General features: G+C 57.4%; 5 non-coding genes and 3 pseudogenes across 5 annotated transcripts; all 8 read right to left on the minus strand.

Moving 5' to 3' along the window:
• Positions 1-244: 244 nt before the first annotated feature.
• LOC125986384 (5S ribosomal RNA) lies at positions 245-363 on the minus strand (annotated as a pseudogene).
• A 1,039-nt stretch (positions 364-1,402) lies between these two features.
• LOC125986424 (5S ribosomal RNA) lies at positions 1,403-1,521 on the minus strand. Its single transcript, XR_007487623.1, has one exon. It is a non-coding gene; the product is annotated as a 5S ribosomal RNA (ribosomal RNA).
• Positions 1,522-8,102: 6,581 nt separating this feature from the next.
• Positions 8,103-8,221, minus strand: LOC125986367 (5S ribosomal RNA). The gene has a single exon (XR_007487591.1). It is a non-coding gene; the product is annotated as a 5S ribosomal RNA (ribosomal RNA).
• An 847-nt stretch (positions 8,222-9,068) lies between these two features.
• Positions 9,069-9,187, minus strand: LOC125986385 (5S ribosomal RNA; annotated as a pseudogene).
• Positions 9,188-10,227: 1,040 nt separating this feature from the next.
• On the minus strand, positions 10,228-10,346 carry LOC125986425 (5S ribosomal RNA). The gene has a single exon (XR_007487624.1). It is a non-coding gene; the product is annotated as a 5S ribosomal RNA (ribosomal RNA).
• A 5,593-nt stretch (positions 10,347-15,939) lies between these two features.
• On the minus strand, positions 15,940-16,058 carry LOC125986371 (5S ribosomal RNA). The gene has a single exon (XR_007487596.1). It is a non-coding gene; the product is annotated as a 5S ribosomal RNA (ribosomal RNA).
• An 854-nt stretch (positions 16,059-16,912) lies between these two features.
• LOC125986391 (5S ribosomal RNA) lies at positions 16,913-17,031 on the minus strand (annotated as a pseudogene).
• An 870-nt stretch (positions 17,032-17,901) lies between these two features.
• Positions 17,902-18,020, minus strand: LOC125986426 (5S ribosomal RNA). Its single transcript, XR_007487625.1, has one exon. It is a non-coding gene; the product is annotated as a 5S ribosomal RNA (ribosomal RNA).
• Positions 18,021-19,294: the final 1,274 nt, after the last annotated feature.

Raw genomic sequence — 19,294 nt, forward strand, 5'->3', positions numbered from 1 at the left:
GAGTTCACAGGGAGCCATGCTCTTTATTCACTGTACATAGTCTGTCCTCTAGCGGTAAAAACGTGAACTGCAATGCTATGGCTGTCGCCACACAATGTAGGTTTTAAACTCGTGTTGTAGTTTCAGTGTCGGAGTTCAAACTAGGCTTGCAGTTTCCGAATGCCATTCGTGATGGGTGCTGTAAAAAGTTCTTGGCTTAAACGATTGAAGTGCACATAAGAAGAAAAAAAAAAAAAAAAAAAAAAGCTTACGGTAAATGGTATTCCCAGGCGGTGTCCCATCCAAGTACTTACCAGGCCCGACCCTGCTTAGCCTCCGAGATCGGACGAGATCGGGCGCTCTCAGGGTAGTATGGCCGTAAGCCGTGAGACCGCTCAGAATTTTTCATTTTATAGACACAATCGCCCCTGAAACCATGCCAAGCAGCGGCGGGACTTGATGGCTGTGGTAAAAGTTTCCTTTCACAATTGACGTGGGAAAAAAAAAATCAAAAGGCTTTCAGCACCTGGTATTCCCGGACGGTCACCCTTCCCTTTTGTTTTTTTTTTTTGTTTTTTTTACAACCACGGCTCACTCTTTGTTTGACCTTCTGCCCTCTGGGAAGAGGTACAGGAGCCTGCGCTCCCGCACCACCAGACTCGCAAACAGCTTCTTTCTCCAGGCTGTTAGGGCCCTGAACTCGCTACCCCCTTCTGCGTAGCGTGCGGCACTGTTGCGCTACTTTCGGGAATGTCTGCTGTACGCGCACTTGCTCCTTTTTTTTTCTGCTCCTCCTATTTATTTATTGTTGTTTATTATTGTTGTTGTTGCGTTATTTATTCATTATTTATTCAGCACGCTTTTGTTATACTTGTTGTCTGTTGTGAGCCATGTCTTGTCACCGTGGGATAGGGGGGAACGAAATTTCGGTTTCTTTGTGTGTCTTTGGCATGTGGAGAAATTGACAATAAAGCTGACTTTGACTTTGACTTTGACTTTGAAACAGGCTTTCTTCCAAGGCTTTTGGTGTTTTCTGGAAACATGGCTATCATGAAAAGTTATTGACAGCTTTTTATGCGGTAGCACGAATTTGCCGTTGCGACCTGCATTTTGCTGAATCAAAATAAATGCCTTGAAAAGTTTAAAAACACTTCATGGAAGTGTTGTGTTGGGTTCTTTTACAAGTCAAGCCTGCTGCTTTGATTTCACAGGGAGCCATGCTCACTGTACATAGTCTGCTCTCTAGCGGTAAAAAATTTAACTACAATGCTGTGGATGTCACCACATAATATAGCTTTCAAACTCGTGTTATAGTTTCAATGTCGGAGTTTAAATTAGGCTTGCTGTTTCCGGATGCCATTCGTGATGGGTGTTGTAAAAAATAGCTTCTTAAACGATTGAAGTGCACATAAGAAAAAGAAAAAGCTTACAGCACCTGGTATTCCCAGGCGGTCTCCCATCCAAGTACTAACCAGGCCCGACCCTGCTTAGCTTCCGAGATCGGACGAGATCGGGCGTTCTCAGGGTAGTATGGCCGTAAGCCGTGAGGTGACCCAACATTTTGCATTTTATAGACACAATCGCCCCTGAAACTAGCGAGCGAGCCAATGAAGCCTTCAAAACTGCTTCGGCACATGGAGACCAAGCATCCTGCATTAAAAGACAAACCTTAACCACTTCGGGTTTCATTGTCTCCGATTACGCCTGGATGGGACCGGCTCGTTTCTGAGAAACAAGCTCGGTGCTCCCAATAATTCAACGTAATGGTGACTTTTATTTTTATGTGGTTTATATTTGTTTTTATGCCAGTCGTATCATTTTATTTAATCGTATTTACCGTATTTGCCGGTGTAAAGGTCGACTCGGTGTATAAGTCGACCCCCTAAAATTCGACGGAAATTTACGATTTTATGATATATCCTTTGTATAAGTCGAGCTCAATTGTTGCATTATATTAAACTTCAAAATTCAATATGCGAAATTTATTGACGAAATGTGTTCAAATTCTGGGAGGCCGTGCGCATGCTGCTGTTTATAAGCACCGCGGAGGAGATCGCGGCCGGCGAGCTCGCGCACGCCGCCCGGCACCAACGGGAGGCCGGAAATAGCTCCAAGCCGAGCGGATCGGCACTTTATAAGCACCGCGGAGGAGATCGCGGCGCCTCATTGGACTTCCAGCGGCCGGCGAGCTCGCGCACCCGCCCGGCACATCCGGGAGGCCGTGCGCACAAGCCAAGTGGCCGAAAATAGCCCCCGCCGAGCGGATCGGCTGTTTATAAGCACCGCGGAGGTGGTCGCGGCGCCTCATTCGACTTCCAGCGGCCGGCGAGCTCGCGCACCCGCCCGGCACATCCGGGAGGCCGTGCGCACGAGCCAAGTGGCCGAAAATAGCCCCCGCCGAGCGGATCGGCTGTTTATAAGCACCGCGGAGGTGGTCGCGGCGCCTCATTCGACTTCCGGCGGGCGGCGAGCTCGCGCACCCGCCCGGCACATCCGGGAGGCCGTGCGCACGAGCCAAGTGGCCGAAAATAGCCCCCGCCGAGCGGATCGGCTGTTTATAAGCACCGCGGATGTGGTCGCGGCGCCTCATTCGACTTCCAGCGGCCGGCGAGCTCGCGCACCCGCCCGGCACATCCGGGAGGCCGTGCGCACGAGCCAAGTGGCCGAAAATAGCCCCCGCCGAGCGGATCGGCTGTTTATAAGCACCGCGGAGGTGGTCGCGGCGCCTCATTCGACTTCCAGCGGCCGGCGAGCTCGCGCACCCGCCCGGCACATCCGGGAGGCCGTGCGCACGAGCCAATTGGCCGAAAATAGCCCCCGCCGAGCGGATCGGCTGTTTATAAGCACCGCGGAGGTGGTTGCGGCGCCTCATTCGACTTCCGGCGGGCGGCGAGCTCGCGCACCCGCCCGGCACATCCGGGAGGCCGTGCGCACGAGCCAAGTGGCCGAAAATAGACCCCGCCGAGCGGATCGGCTGTTTGTAAGCACCGCGGAGGTGGTCGCGGCGCCTCATTCGACTTCCGGCGGCCGGCGAGCTCGCGCACCCGCCCGGCACATCCGGGAGGCCGTGCGCACGAGCCAAGTGGCCGAAAATAGCCCCCGCCGAGCAGATCGGCTGTTTATAAGCACCGCGGAGGTGGTCGCGGCGCCTCATTCGACTTCCGGCGGCCGGCGAGCTCGCGCACCCGCCCGGCACATCCGGGAGGCCGTGCGCACGAGCCAAGTGGCCGAAAATAGCCCCCGCCGAGCGGATCGGCTGTTTATAAGCACCGCGGAGGTGGTCGCGGCGCCTCATTCGACTTCCAGCGGCCGGCGAGCTCGCGCACCCGCCCGGAACATCCGGGAGGCCGTGCGCACGAGCCAAGTGGCCGAAAATAGCCCCCGCCGAGCGGATCGGCTGTTTATAAGCACCGCGGAGGTGGTAGCGGCGCCTCATTCGACTTCCAGCGGCCGGCGAGCTCGCGCACCCGCCCGGCACATCCGGGAGGCCGTGCGCACGAGCCAAGTGGCCGAAAATAGCCCCCGCCGAGCGGATCGGCAGTTTATAAGCACCGCGGAGGTGGTCGCGGCGCCTCATTCGACTTCCAGCGGCCGGCGAGCTCGCGCACCCGCCCGGCACATCCGGGAGGCCGTGCGCACGAGCCAAGTGGCCGAAAATAGCCCCCGCCGAGCGGATCGGCTGTTTATAAGCACCGCGGAGGTGGTCGCGGCGCCTCATTCGACTTCCAGCGGCCGGCGAGCTCGCGCACCCGCCCGGCACATCCGGGAGGCCGTGCGCACGAGCCAAGTGGCCGAAAATAGCCCCCGCCGAGCGGATCGGCTGTTTATAAGCACCGCGGAGGTGGTCGCGGCGCCTCATTCGACTTCCAGCGGCCGGCGAGCTCGCGCACCCGCCCGGCACATCCGGGAGGCCGTGCGCACGAGCCAAGTGGCCGAAAATAGCCCTCGCCGAGCGGATCGGCTGTTTATAAGCACCGCGGAGGTGGTCGCGGCGCCTCATTCGACTTCCAGCGGCCGGCGAGCTCGCGCACCCGCCCGGCACATCCGGGAGGCCGTGCGCACGAGCCAAGTGGCCGAAAATAGCCCCCGCCGAGCGGATCGGCTGTTTATAAGCACCGCGGAGGTGGTCGCGGCGCCTCATTCGACTTCCAGCGGCCGGCGAGCTCGTGCACCCGCCCGGCACATCCGGGAGGCCGTGCGCACGAGCCAAGTGGCCGAAAATAGCCCCCGCCGAGCGGATCGGCTGTTTATAAGCACCGCGGAGGTGGTCGCGGCGCCTCATTCGACTTCCGGCGGGCGGCGAGCTCGCGCACCCGCCCGGCACATCCGGGAGGCCGTGCGCACGAGCCAAGTGGCCGAAAATAGCCCCCGCCGAGCGGATCGGCTGTTTATAAGCACCGCGGAGGTGGTCGCGGCGCCTCATTCGACTTCCAGCGGCCGGCGAGCTCGCGCACCCGCCCGTCACATCCGGGAGGCCGTGCGCACGAGCCAAGTGGCCGAAAATAGCCCCCGCCGAGCGGATCGGCTGTTTATAAGCACCGCGGAGGTGGTCGCGGCGCCTCATTCGACTTCCAGCGGCCGGCGAGATCGCGCACCCGCCCGGCACATCCGGGAGGCCGTGCGCACGAGCCAAGTGGCCGAAAATAGCCCCCGCCGAGCGGATCGGCTGTTTATAAGCACCGCGGAGGTGGTCGCGGCGCCTCATTCGACTTCCAGCGGCCGGCGAGCTCGCGCACCCGCCCGGCACATCCGGGAGGCCGTGCGCACGAGCCAAGTGGCCGAAAATAGCCCCCGCCGAGCGGATCGGCTGTTTATAAGCACCGCGGAGGTGGTCGCGGCGCCTCATTCGACTTCCGGCGGGCGGCGAGCTCGCGCACCCGCCCGGCACATCCGGGAGGCCGTGCGCACGAGCCAAGTGGCCGAAAATAGCCCCCGCCGAGCGGATCGGCTGTTTATAAGCACCGCGGAGGTGGTCGCGGCGCCTCATTCGACTTCCAGCGGCCGGCGAGCTCGCGCACCCGCCCGGCACATCCGGGAGGCCGTGCGCACGAGCCAAGTGGCCGAAAATAGCCCCCGCCGAGCGGATCGGCTGTTTATAAGCACCGCGGAGGTGGTCGCGGCGCCTCATTCGACTTACAGCGGCCGGCGAGCTCGCGCACCCGCCCGGCACATCCGGGAGGCCGTGCGCACGAGCCAAGTGGCCGAAAATAGCCCCCGCCGAGCGGATCGGCTGTTTATAAGCACCGCGGAGGTGGTCGCGGCGCCTCATTCGACTTCCAGCGGCCGGCGAGCTCGCGCACCCGCCCGGCACATCCGGGAGGCCGTGCGCACGAGCCAAGTGGCCGAAAATAGCCCCCGCCGAGCGGATCGGCTGTTTATAAGCACCGCGGAGGTGGTCGCGGCGCCTCATTCGACTTCCAGCGGCCGGCGAGCTCGCGCACCCGCCCGGCACATCCGGGAGGCCGTGCGCACGAGCCAAGTGGCCGAAAATAGCCCCCGCCGAGCGGATCGGCTGTTTATAAGCACCGCGGAGGTGGTCGCGGCGCCTCATTCGACTTCCAGCGGCCGGCGAGCTCGCGCACCCGCCCGGCACATCCGGGAGGCCGTGCGCACGAGCCAAGTGGCCGAAAATAGCCCCCGCCGAGCGGATCGGCTGTTTATAAGCACCGCGGAGGTGGTCGCGGCGCCTCATTCGACTTCCAGCGGCCGGCGAGCTCGCGCACCCGCCCGGCACATCCGGGAGGCCGTGCGCACGAGCCAAGTGGCCGAAAATAGCCCCCGCCGAGCGGATCGGCTGTTTATAAGCACCGCGGAGGTGGTCGCGGCGCCTCATTCGACTTCCAGCGGCCGGCGAGCTCGCGCACCCGCCCGGCACATCCGGGAGGCCGTGCGCACGAGCCAAGTGGCCGAAAATAGCCCTCGCCGAGCGGATCGGCTGTTTATAAGCACCGCGGAGGTGGTCGCGGCGCCTCATTCGACTTCCAGCGGCCGGCGAGCTCGCGCACCCGCCCGGCACATCCGGGAGGCCGTGCGCACGAGCCAAGTGGCCGAAAATAGCCCCCGCCGAGCGGATCGGCTGTTTATAAGCACCGCGGAGGTGGTCGCGGCGCCTCATTCGACTTCCAGCGGCCGGCGAGCTCGTGCACCCGCCCGGCACATCCGGGAGGCCGTGCGCACGAGCCAAGTGGCCGAAAATAGCCCCCGCCGAGCGGATCGGCTGTTTATAAGCACCGCGGAGGTGGTCGCGGCGCCTCATTCGACTTCCGGCGGGCGGCGAGCTCGCGCACCCGCCCGGCACATCCGGGAGGCCGTGCGCACGAGCCAAGTGGCCGAAAATAGCCCCCGCCGAGCGGATCGGCTGTTTATAAGCACCGCGGAGGTGGTCGCGGCGCCTCATTCGACTTCCAGCGGCCGGCGAGCTCGCGCACCCGCCCGTCACATCCGGGAGGCCGTGCGCACGAGCCAAGTGGCCGAAAATAGCCCCCGCCGAGCGGATCGGCTGTTTATAAGCACCGCGGAGGTGGTCGCGGCGCCTCATTCGACTTCCAGCGGCCGGCGAGATCGCGCACCCGCCCGGCACATCCGGGAGGCCGTGCGCACGAGCCAAGTGGCCGAAAATAGCCCCCGCCGAGCGGATCGGCTGTTTATAAGCACCGCGGAGGTGGTCGCGGCGCCTCATTCGACTTCCAGCGGCCGGCGAGCTCGCGCACCCGCCCGGCACATCCGGGAGGCCGTGCGCACGAGCCAAGTGGCCGAAAATAGCCCCCGCCGAGCGGATCGGCTGTTTATAAGCACCGCGGAGGTGGTCGCGGCGCCTCATTCGACTTCCGGCGGGCGGCGAGCTCGCGCACCCGCCCGGCACATCCGGGAGGCCGTGCGCACGAGCCAAGTGGCCGAAAATAGCCCCCGCCGAGCGGATCGGCTGTTTATAAGCACCGCGGAGGTGGTCGCGGCGCCTCATTCGACTTCCAGCGGCCGGCGAGCTCGCGCACCCGCCCGGCACATCCGGGAGGCCGTGCGCACGAGCCAAGTGGCCGAAAATAGCCCCCGCCGAGCGGATCGGCTGTTTATAAGCACCGCGGAGGTGGTCGCGGCGCCTCATTCGACTTACAGCGGCCGGCGAGCTCGCGCACCCGCCCGGCACATCCGGGAGGCCGTGCGCACGAGCCAAGTGGCCGAAAATAGCCCCCGCCGAGCGGATCGGCTGTTTATAAGCACCGCGGAGGTGGTCGCGGCGCCTCATTCGACTTCCAGCGGCCGGCGAGCTCGCGCACCCGCCCGGCACATCCGGGAGGCCGTGCGCACGAGCCAAGTGGCCGAAAATAGCCCCCGCCGAGCGGATCGGCGGTTTATAAGCACCGCGGAGGTGGTCGCGGCGCCTCATTCGACTTCCAGCGGGCCGCGCACTCGCGCACGCCGCCCGGTTCAAATTTTCTAAGTGCAACGCACAATGAGATGCATGAGAAACGGCCTTGGTTACCATCACATTTGAAGCGATGAATACGAAGTTAAATTTTATGACTCGGTGTATAAGTCGAGGTCGATTTTTTTCGGTCGATTTTGGATCGAAAAAGGTCGACCAATACACCGGCAAATACGGTATATATACTTATTATAAATGTAGTATTTATTTATATTGATTTATTGTTTATTTATATATATAAAGGCAGGTCCGCAAAAATATTTCTGACGCGTAGCCGGTCCGTGGCGCAAGAAAGGTTGGGGACCACTAGTCTAAAAGAATCTGGCCGTAACTGGAATAGGGTTCTACGCGAATGCCCAACGGAAAAGTGAAGTGCACAAAACCTGCATTTGGCTGTATCAAAATAAATGTCATGAAAAAGGTAAAAACACTACATGGAAGCGCAATGTGTTGTGCTGGGTTCTTTTACAAGTAAAGACTGCTGCTTTGAGTTCACAGGGAGCCATGCTCTTTATTCACTGTACATAGAGGTTTTGAACTCGTGTTGTAGTTTCAGTGTCGGAGTTCAAACTAGGCTTGCAGTTTCCGAATGCCATTCGTGATGGGTGTTGTAAAAAGGTCTTGGCTTAAACGATTGAAGTGCACATAAGAAAAAAGAAAAAAAAAAAAAGAGCTTGAAGTGCACATAAGAAAAAGAAAAAGCTTACAGCACCTGGTATTCCCAGGCAGTCTCCCATCCAAGTACTAACCAGGCCCGACCCTGCTTAGCTTCCGAGATAAGACGAGATCAGGGGTTCTCAGGGTAGTATGGCCGTAAGCCGTGCGGTGACCCAACATTTTGCATTTTATAGACACAATCGCCCCTGAAACTAGCGAGCAAGCCAATGAAGCCTTCAAAACTGCTTCGGCACATGGAGACCAAGCATCCTGCATTAAAAGACAAACCTTAACCACTTCGGGTTTCATTGTCTCCGATTACGCCTGGATGGGACCGGCTCGTTTCTGAGAAACAAGCTCGGTGCTCCCAATAATTCAACGTAATGGTGACTTTTATTTTTATGTGGTTTATATTTGTTTTTATGCCAGTCGTATCATTTTATTTAATCCTATTTATATATATTTATTATAAATGTAGTATTTATTTATATAGATTTATTGTTTATTTATATATATAAAGGCAGGTCCGCAAAAATATTTCTGACGCGTAGCCGGTCCGTGGCGCAAGAAAGTTTGGGGACCACTAGTCTAAAAGAATCTGGCCGTAACTGGAATAGGGTTCTACGCGAATGCCCAACGGAAAAGTGAAGTGCACAAAACCTGCATTTGGCTGTATCAAAATAAATGTCATGAAAAAGGTAAAAACACTACATGGAAGCGCAATGTGTTGTGCTGGGTTCTTTTACAAGTAAAGACTGCTGCTTTGAGTTCACAGGGAGCCATGCTCTTTATTCACTGTACATAGTCTGTCCTCTAGCGGTAAAAACGTGAACTGCAATGCTATGGCTGTCGCCACACAATGTAGGTTTTAAACTCGTGTTGTAGTTTCAGTGTCGGAGTTCAAACTAGGCTTGCAGTTTCCGAATGCCATTCGTGATGGGTGCTGTAAAAAGTTCTTGGCTTAAACGATTGAAGTGCACATAAGAAGAAAAAAAAAAAAAAAAAAAAAAGCTTACGGTAAATGGTATTCCCAGGCGGTGTCCCATCCAAGTACTTACCAGGCCCGACCCTGCTTAGCCTCCGAGATCGGACGAGATCGGGCGCTCTCAGGGTAGTATGGCCGTAAGCCGTGAGACCGCTCAGAATTTTTCATTTTATAGACACAATCGCCCCTGAAACCATGCCAAGCAGCGGCGGGACTTGATGGCTGTGGTAAAAGTTTCCTTTCACAATTGACGTGGGAAAAAAAAAATCAAAAGGCTTTCAGCACCTGGTATTCCCGGACGGTCACCCTTCCCTTTTGTTTTTTTTTTTTTGTTTTTTTTACAACCACGGCTCACTCTTTGTTTGACCTTCTGCCCTCTGGGAAGAGGTACAGGAGCCTGCGCTCCCGCACCACCAGACTCGCAAACAGCTTCTTTCTCCAGGCTGTTAGGGCCCTGAACTCGCTACCCCCTTCTGCGTAGCGTGCGGCACTGTTGCGCTACTTTCGGGAATGTCTGCTGTACGCGCACTTGCTCCTTTTTTTTTCTGCTCCTCCTATTTATTTATTGTTGTTTATTATTGTTGTTGTTGCGTTATTTATTCATTATTTATTCAGCACGCTTTTGTTATACTTGTTGTCTGTTGTGAGCCATGTCTTGTCACCGTGGGATAGGGGGGAACGAAATTTCGGTTTCTTTGTGTGTCTTTGGCATGTGGAGAAATTGACAATAAAGCTGACTTTGACTTTGACTTTGACTTTGAAACAGGCTTTCTTCCAAGGCTTTTGGTGTTTTCTGGAAACATGGCTATCATGAAAAGTTATTGACAGCTTTTTATGCGGTAGCACGAATTTGCCGTTGCGACCTGCATTTTGCTGAATCAAAATAAATGCCTTGAAAAGTTTAAAAACACTTCATGGAAGTGTTGTGTTGGGTTCTTTTACAAGTCAAGCCTGCTGCTTTGATTTCACAGGGAGCCATGCTCACTGTACATAGTCTGCTCTCTAGCGGTAAAAAATTTAACTACAATGCTGTGGATGTCACCACATAATATAGCTTTCAAACTCGTGTTATAGTTTCAATGTCGGAGTTTAAATTAGGCTTGCTGTTTCCGGATGCCATTCGTGATGGGTGTTGTAAAAAATAGCTTCTTAAACGATTGAAGTGCACATAAGAAAAAGAAAAAGCTTACAGCACCTGGTATTCCCAGGCGGTCTCCCATCCAAGTACTAACCAGGCCCGACCCTGCTTAGCTTCCGAGATCGGACGAGATCGGGCGTTCTCAGGGTAGTATGGCCGTAAGCCGTGAGGTGACCCAACATTTTGCATTTTATAGACACAATCGCCCCTGAAACTAGCGAGCGAGCCAATGAAGCCTTCAAAACTGCTTCGGCACATGGAGACCAAGCATCCTGCATTAAAAGACAAACCTTAACCACTTCGGGTTTCATTGTCTCCGATTACGCCTGGATGGGACCGGCTCGTTTCTGAGAAACAAGCTCGGTGCTCCCAATAATTCAACGTAATTGTGACTTTTATTTTTATGTGGTTTATATTTGTTTTTATGCCAGTCGTATCATTTTATTTAATCGTATTTACCGTATTTGCCGGTGTAAAGGTCGACTCGGTGTATAAGTCGACCCCCTAAAATTCGACGGAAATTTACGATTTTATGATATATCCTTTGTATAAGTCGAGCTCAATTGTTGCATTATATTAAACTTCAAAATTCAATATGCGAAATTTATTGACGAAATGTGTTCAAATTCTGGGAGGCCGTGCGCATGCTGCTGTTTATAAGCACCGCGGAGGAGATCGCGGCCGGCGAGCTCGCGCACGCCGCCCGGCACCAACGGGAGGCCGGAAATAGCTCCAAGCCGAGCGGATCGGCACTTTATAAGCACCGCGGAGGAGATCGCGGCGCCTCATTGGACTTCCAGCGGCCGGCGAGCTCGCGCACCCGCCCGGCACATCCGGGAGGCCGTGCGCACAAGCCAAGTGGCCGAAAATAGCCCCCGCCGAGCGGATCGGCTGTTTATAAGCACCGCGGAGGTGGTCGCGGCGCCTCATTCGACTTCCAGCGGCCGGCGAGCTCGCGCACCCGCCCGGCACATCCGGGAGGCCGTGCGCACGAGCCAAGTGGCCGAAAATAGCCCCCGCCGAGCGGATCGGCTGTTTATAAGCACCGCGGAGGTGGTCGCGGCGCCTCATTCGACTTCCGGCGGGCGGCGAGCTCGCGCACCCGCCCGGCACATCCGGGAGGCCGTGCGCACGAGCCAAGTGGCCGAAAATAGCCCCCGCCGAGCGGATCGGCTGTTTATAAGCACCGCGGATGTGGTCGCGGCGCCTCATTCGACTTCCAGCGGCCGGCGAGCTCGCGCACCCGCCCGGCACATCCGGGAGGCCGTGCGCACGAGCCAAGTGGCCGAAAATAGCCCCCGCCGAGCGGATCGGCTGTTTATAAGCACCGCGGAGGTGGTCGCGGCGCCTCATTCGACTTCCAGCGGCCGGCGAGCTCGCGCACCCGCCCGGCACATCCGGGAGGCCGTGCGCACGAGCCAATTGGCCGAAAATAGCCCCCGCCGAGCGGATCGGCTGTTTATAAGCACCGCGGAGGTGGTTGCGGCGCCTCATTCGACTTCCGGCGGGCGGCGAGCTCGCGCACCCGCCCGGCACATCCGGGAGGCCGTGCGCACGAGCCAAGTGGCCGAAAATAGACCCCGCCGAGCGGATCGGCTGTTTGTAAGCACCGCGGAGGTGGTCGCGGCGCCTCATTCGACTTCCGGCGGCCGGCGAGCTCGCGCACCCGCCCGGCACATCCGGGAGGCCGTGCGCACGAGCCAAGTGGCCGAAAATAGCCCCCGCCGAGCAGATCGGCTGTTTATAAGCACCGCGGAGGTGGTCGCGGCGCCTCATTCGACTTCCGGCGGCCGGCGAGCTCGCGCACCCGCCCGGCACATCCGGGAGGCCGTGCGCACGAGCCAAGTGGCCGAAAATAGCCCCCGCCGAGCGGATCGGCTGTTTATAAGCACCGCGGAGGTGGTCGCGGCGCCTCATTCGACTTCCAGCGGCCGGCGAGCTCGCGCACCCGCCCGGAACATCCGGGAGGCCGTGCGCACGAGCCAAGTGGCCGAAAATAGCCCCCGCCGAGCGGATCGGCTGTTTATAAGCACCGCGGAGGTGGTAGCGGCGCCTCATTCGACTTCCAGCGGCCGGCGAGCTCGCGCACCCGCCCGGCACATCCGGGAGGCCGTGCGCACGAGCCAAGTGGCCGAAAATAGCCCCCGCCGAGCGGATCGGCAGTTTATAAGCACCGCGGAGGTGGTCGCGGCGCCTCATTCGACTTCCAGCGGCCGGCGAGCTCGCGCACCCGCCCGGCACATCCGGGAGGCCGTGCGCACGAGCCAAGTGGCCGAAAATAGCCCCCGCCGAGCGGATCGGCTGTTTATAAGCACCGCGGAGGTGGTCGCGGCGCCTCATTCGACTTCCAGCGGCCGGCGAGCTCGCGCACCCGCCCGGCACATCCGGGAGGCCGTGCGCACGAGCCAAGTGGCCGAAAATAGCCCCCGCCGAGCGGATCGGCTGTTTATAAGCACCGCGGAGGTGGTCGCGGCGCCTCATTCGACTTCCAGCGGCCGGCGAGCTCGCGCACCCGCCCGGCACATCCGGGAGGCCGTGCGCACGAGCCAAGTGGCCGAAAATAGCCCCCGCCGAGCGGATCGGCTGTTTATAAGCACCGCGGAGGTGGTCGCGGCGCCTCATTCGACTTCCAGCGGCCGGCGAGCTCGCGCACCCGCCCGGCACATCCGGGAGGCCGTGCGCACGAGCCAAGTGGCCGAAAATAGCCCCCGCCGAGCGGATCGGCTGTTTATAAGCACCGCGGAGGTGGTCGCGGCGCCTCATTCGACTTCCAGCGGCCGGCGAGCTCGTGCACCCGCCCGGCACATCCGGGAGGCCGTGCGCACGAGCCAAGTGGCCGAAAATAGCCCCCGCCGAGCGGATCGGCTGTTTATAAGCACCGCGGAGGTGGTCGCGGCGCCTCATTCGACTTCCGGCGGGCGGCGAGCTCGCGCACCCGCCCGGCACATCCGGGAGGCCGTGCGCACGAGCCAAGTGGCCGAAAATAGCCCCCGCCGAGCGGATCGGCTGTTTATAAGCACCGCGGAGGTGGTCGCGGCGCCTCATTCGACTTCCAGCGGCCGGCGAGCTCGCGCACCCGCCCGTCACATCCGGGAGGCCGTGCGCACGAGCCAAGTGGCCGAAAATAGCCCCCGCCGAGCGGATCGGCTGTTTATAAGCACCGCGGAGGTGGTCGCGGCGCCTCATTCGACTTCCAGCGGCCGGCGAGATCGCGCACCCGCCCGGCACATCCGGGAGGCCGTGCGCACGAGCCAAGTGGCCGAAAATAGCCCCCGCCGAGCGGATCGGCTGTTTATAAGCACCGCGGAGGTGGTCGCGGCGCCTCATTCGACTTCCAGCGGCCGGCGAGCTCGCGCACCCGCCCGGCACATCCGGGAGGCCGTGCGCACGAGCCAAGTGGCCGAAAATAGCCCCCGCCGAGCGGATCGGCTGTTTATAAGCACCGCGGAGGTGGTCGCGGCGCCTCATTCGACTTCCGGCGGGCGGCGAGCTCGCGCACCCGCCCGGCACATCCGGGAGGCCGTGCGCACGAGCCAAGTGGCCGAAAATAGCCCCCGCCGAGCGGATCGGCTGTTTATAAGCACCGCGGAGGTGGTCGCGGCGCCTCATTCGACTTCCAGCGGCCGGCGAGCTCGCGCACCCGCCCGGCACATCCGGGAGGCCGTGCGCACGAGCCAAGTGGCCGAAAATAGCCCCCGCCGAGCGGATCGGCTGTTTATAAGCACCGCGGAGGTGGTCGCGGCGCCTCATTCGACTTACAGCGGCCGGCGAGCTCGCGCACCCGCCCGTCACATCCGGGAGGCCGTGCGCACGAGCCAAGTGGCCGAAAATAGCCCCCGCCGAGCGGATCGGCTGTTTATAAGCACCGCGGAGGTGGTCGCGGCGCCTCATTCGACTTCCAGCGGCCGGCGAGATCGCGCACCCGCCCGGCACATCCGGGAGGCCGTGCGCACGAGCCAAGTGGCCGAAAATAGCCCCCGCCGAGCGGATCGGCTGTTTATAAGCACCGCGGAGGTGGTCGCGGCGCCTCATTCGACTTCCAGCGGCCGGCGAGCTCGCGCACCCGCCCGGCACATCCGGGAGGCCGTGCGCACGAGCCAAGTGGCCGAAAATAGCCCCCGCCGAGCGGATCGGCTGTTTATAAGCACCGCGGAGGTGGTCGCGGCGCCTCATTCGACTTCCGGCGGGCGGCGAGCTCGCGCACCCGCCCGGCACATCCGGGAGGCCGTGCGCACGAGCCAAGTGGCCGAAAATAGCCCCCGCCGAGCGGATCGGCTGTTTATAAGCACCGCGGAGGTGGTCGCGGCGCCTCATTCGACTTCCAGCGGCCGGCGAGCTCGCGCACCCGCCCGGCACATCCGGGAGGCCGTGCGCACGAGCCAAGTGGCCGAAAATAGCCCCCGCCGAGCGGATCGGCTGTTTATAAGCACCGCGGAGGTGGTCGCGGCGCCTCATTCGACTTACAGCGGCCGGCGAGCTCGCGCACCCGCCCGGCACATCCGGGAGGCCGTGCGCACGAGCCAAGTGGCCGAAAATAGCCCCCGCCGAGCGGATCGGCTGTTTATAAGCACCGCGGAGGTGGTCGCGGCGCCTCATTCGACTTCCAGCGGCCGGCGAGCTCGCGCACCCGCCCGGCACATCCGGGAGGCCGTGCGCACGAGCCAAGTGGCCGAAAATAGCCCCCGCCGAGCGGATCGGCTGTTTATAAGCACCGCGGAGGTGGTCGCGGCGCCTCATTCGACTTCCAGCGGCCGGCGAGCTCGCGCACCCGCCCGGCACATCCGGGAGGCCGTGCGCACGAGCCAAGTGGCCGAAAATAGCCCCCGCCGAGCGGATCGGCTGTTTATAAGCACCGCGGAGGTGGTCGCGGCGCCTCATTCGACTTCCAGCGGCCGGCGAGCTCGCGCACCCGCCCGGCACATCCGGGAGGCCGTGCGCACGAGCCAAGTGGCCGAAAATAGCCCCCGCCGAGCGGATCGGCGGTTTATAAGCACCGCGGAGGTGGTCGCGGCGCCTCATTCGACTTCCAGCGGGCCGCGCACTCGCGCACGCCGCCCGGTTCAAATTTTCTAAGTGCAACGCACAATGAGATGCATGAGAAACGGCCTTGGTTACCATCACATTTGAAGCGATGAATACGAAGTTAAATTTTATGACTCGGTGTATAAGTCGAGGTCGATTTTTTTCGGTCGATTTTGGATCGAAAAAGGTCGACCAATACACCGGCAAATACGGTATATATACTTATTATAAATGTAGTATTTATTTATATTGATTTATTGTTTATTTATATATATAAAGGCAGGTCCGCAAAAATATTTCTGACGCGTAGCCGGTCCGTGGCGCAAGAAAGGTTGGGGACCACTAGTCTAAAAGAATCTGGCCGTAACTGGAATAGGGTTCTACGCGAATGCCCAACGGAAAAGTGAAGTGCACAAAACCTGCATTTGGCTGTATCAAAATAAATGTCATGAAAAAGGTAAAAACACTACATGGAAGCGCAATGTGTTGTGCTGGGTTCTTTTACAAGTAAAGACTGCTGCTTTGAGTTCACAGGGAGCCATGCTCTTTATTCACTGTACATAGAGGTTTTGAACTCGTGTTGTAGTTTCAGTGTCGGAGTTCAAACTAGGCTTGCAGTTTCCGAATGCCATTCGTGATGGGTGTTGTAAAAAGGTCTTGGCTTAAACGATTGAAGTGCACATAAGAAAAAAGAAAAAAAAAAAAGAGCTTGAAGTGCACATAAGAAAAAGAAAAAGCTTACAGCACCTGGTATTCCCAGGCAGTCTCCCACCCAAGTACTAACCAGGCCCGACCCTGCTTAGCTTCCGAGATAAGACGAGATCAGGGGTTCTCAGGGTAGTATGGCCGTAAGCCGTGAGGTGACCCAACATTTTGCATTTTATAGACACAATCGCCCCTGAAACTAGCGAGCAAGCCAATGAAGCCTTCAAAACTGCTTCGGCACATGGAGACCAAGCATCCTGCATTAAAAGACAAACCTTAACCACTTCGGGTTTCATTGTCTCCGATTACGCCTGGATGGGACCGGCTCGTTTCTGAGAAACAAGCTCGGTGCTCCCAATAATTCAACGTAATGGTGACTTTTATTTTTATGTGGTTTATATTTGTTTTTATGCCAGTCGTATCATTTTATTTAATCCTATTTATATATATTTATTATAAATGTAGTATTTATTTATATAGATTTATTGTTTATTTATATATATAAAGGCAGGTCCGCAAAAATATTTCTGACGCGTAGCCGGTCCGTGGCGCAAGAAAGTTTGGGGACCACTAGTCTAAAAGAATCTGGCCGTAACTGGAATAGGGTTCTACGCGAATGCCCAACGGAAAAGTGAAGTGCACAAAACCTGCATTTGGCTGTATCAAAATAAATGTCATGAAAAAGGTAAAAACACTACATGGAAGCGCAATGTGTTGTGCTGGGTTCTTTTACAAGTAAAGACTGCTGCTTTGAGTTCACAGGGAGCCATGCTCTTTATTCACTGTACATAGTCTGTCCTCTAGCGGTAAAAACGTGAACTGCAATGCTATGGCTGTCGCCACACAATGTAGGTTTTAAACTCGTGTTGTAGTTTCAGTGTCGGAGTTCAAACTAGGCTTGCAGTTTCCGAATGCCATTCGTGATGGGTGCTGTAAAAAGTTCTTGGCTTAAACGATTGAAGTGCACATAAGAAAAAAAAAAAAAAAAAAAAAAAAAAAAAAAAGCTTACGGTAACTGGTATTCCCAGGCAGTCTCCCATCCAAGTACTAACCAGGCCCGACCCTGCTTAGCCTCCGAGATCGGACGAGAGCGGGCGCTCTCAGGGTAGTATTGCCGTAAGCCGTGAGACCGCTCAGAATTTTTCATTTTATAGACACAATCGCCCCTGAAACCATGCCAAGCAGCGGCGGGACTTGATGGCTGTGGTAAAAGTTTCCTTTCACAATTGACGTGGGAAAAAAAAAAAAAAAGGCTTTCAGCACCTGGTATTCCCGGACGGTCACCCTTCCCTTTTGTTTTTTTTTTTGTTTTTTTTACAACCAGGGCCGAAACAGGCTTTCTTCCAAGGCTTTTGGTGTTTTCTGGAAACATGGCTATCATGAAAAGTTATTGACAGCTTTTTATGCGGTAGCACGAATTTGCCGTTGCGACCTGCATTTTGCTGAATCAAAATAAATGCCTTGAAAAGTTTAAAAACACTTCATGGAAGTCACTTCACTGGTTTCTTTTATATCAAACAAATTGTTTTAGGTTATTCACCTGACATGTTTCGGCGGTTTCTTCCGCCTTCATCAGAGTGTCACAGATGTGATGGTGACGCGTCTTTATCAGCTGATGGATCAACATGTCAGGTGAATAACCTAAAACAATTTGTTTGATATAAAAGAAACCAGTGAAGTGATTAAATAAGGAAAAACAAAATGAACTTAGTACAATTACTTCATGGAAGTGTTGTGTTGGGTTCTTTTACAAGTCAAGCCTGCTGCTTTGAGTTCACAGGGAGCCATGCTCACTGTACATAGTCTGCTCTCTAGCGGTAAAAAATTTAACTACAATGCTGTGGATGTCACCACATAATATAGCTTTCAAACTCGTGTTATAGTTTCAATGTCGGAGTTTAAATTAGGCTTGCTGTTTCCGGATGCCATTCGTGATGGGTGTTGTAAAAAATAGCTTCTTAAACGATTGAAGTGCACATAAGAAAAAGAAAAAGCTTACAGCACCTGGTATTCCCAGGCGGTCTCCCATCCAAGTACTAACCAGGCCCGACCCTGCTTAGCTTCCGAGATCGGACGAGATCGGGCGTTCTCAGGGTAGTATGGCCGTAAGCCGTGAGGTGACCCAACATTTTGCATTTTATAGACACAATCGCCCCTGAAACTAGCGAGCGAGCCAATGAAGCCTTCAAAACTGCTTCGGCACATGGAGACCAAGCATCCTGCATTAAAAGACAAACCTTAACCACTTCGGGTTTCATTGTCTCCGATTACGCCTGGATGGGACCGGCTCGTTTCTGAGAAACAAGCTCGGTGCTCCCAGTAATTCAACGTAATGGTGACTTTTATTTTTATGTGGTTTATATTTGTTTTTATGCCAGTCGTATCATTTTATTTAATCGTATTTACCGTATTTGCCGGTGTACAGGTCGACTCGGTGTATAAGTCGACCCCCTAAAATTCGACGGAAATTTACGATTTTATGATATATCCTTTGTATAAGTCGAGCTCAATTGTTGCATTATATTAAACTTCAAAATTCAATATGCGAAATTTATTGACGAAATGTGTTCAAATTCTGGGAGGCCGTGCGCATGCTGCTGTTTATAAGCACCGCGGAGGAGATCGCGGCCGGCGAGCTCGCGCACGCCGCCCGGCACCAACGGGAGGCCGGAAATAGCTCCAAGCCGAGCGGATCGGCACTTTATAAGCACCGCGGAGGAGATCGCGGCGCCTCATTGGACTTCCAGCCGCCGGCGAGCTCGCGCACCCGCCCGGCACATCCGGGAGGCCGTGCGCACGAGCCAAGTGGCCGAAAATAGCGCCCGCCGAGCGGATCGGCTGTTTATAAGCACCGCGGAGTTGGTCGCGGCGCCTCATTCGACTTCCAGCGGCCGGCGAGCTCGCGCACCCGCCCGGCACATCCGGGAGGCCGTGCGCACGAGCCAAGTGGCCGAAAATAGCCCCCGCCGAGCGGATCGGCTGTTTATAAGCACCGCGGAGGTGGTCGCGGCGCCTCATTCGACTTCCAGCGGCCGGCGAGCTCGCGCACCCGCCCGGCACATCCGGGAGGCCGTGCGCACGAGCCAAGTGGCCGAAAATAGCCCCCGCCGAGCGGATCGGCTGTTTATAAGCACCGCGGAGGTGGTCGCGGCGCCTCATTCGACTTCCAGCGGCCGGCGAGCCCGCGCACCCGCCCGGCACATCCGGGAGGCCGTGCGCACGAGCCAAGTGGCCGAAAATAGCCCCCGCCGAGCGGATCGGCTGTTTATAAGCACCGCGGAGGTGGTCGCGGCGCCTCATTCGACTTCCAGCGGCCGGCGAGCTCGCGCACCCGCCCGGCACATCCGGGAGGCCGTGCGCACGAGCCAAGTGGCCGAAAATAGCC

This window comes from Syngnathus scovelli, chromosome 18 (genome assembly GCF_024217435.2).
Source record: "Syngnathus scovelli strain Florida chromosome 18, RoL_Ssco_1.2, whole genome shotgun sequence".
Taxonomy (NCBI): Eukaryota; Metazoa; Chordata; class Actinopteri; order Syngnathiformes; family Syngnathidae; genus Syngnathus; species Syngnathus scovelli.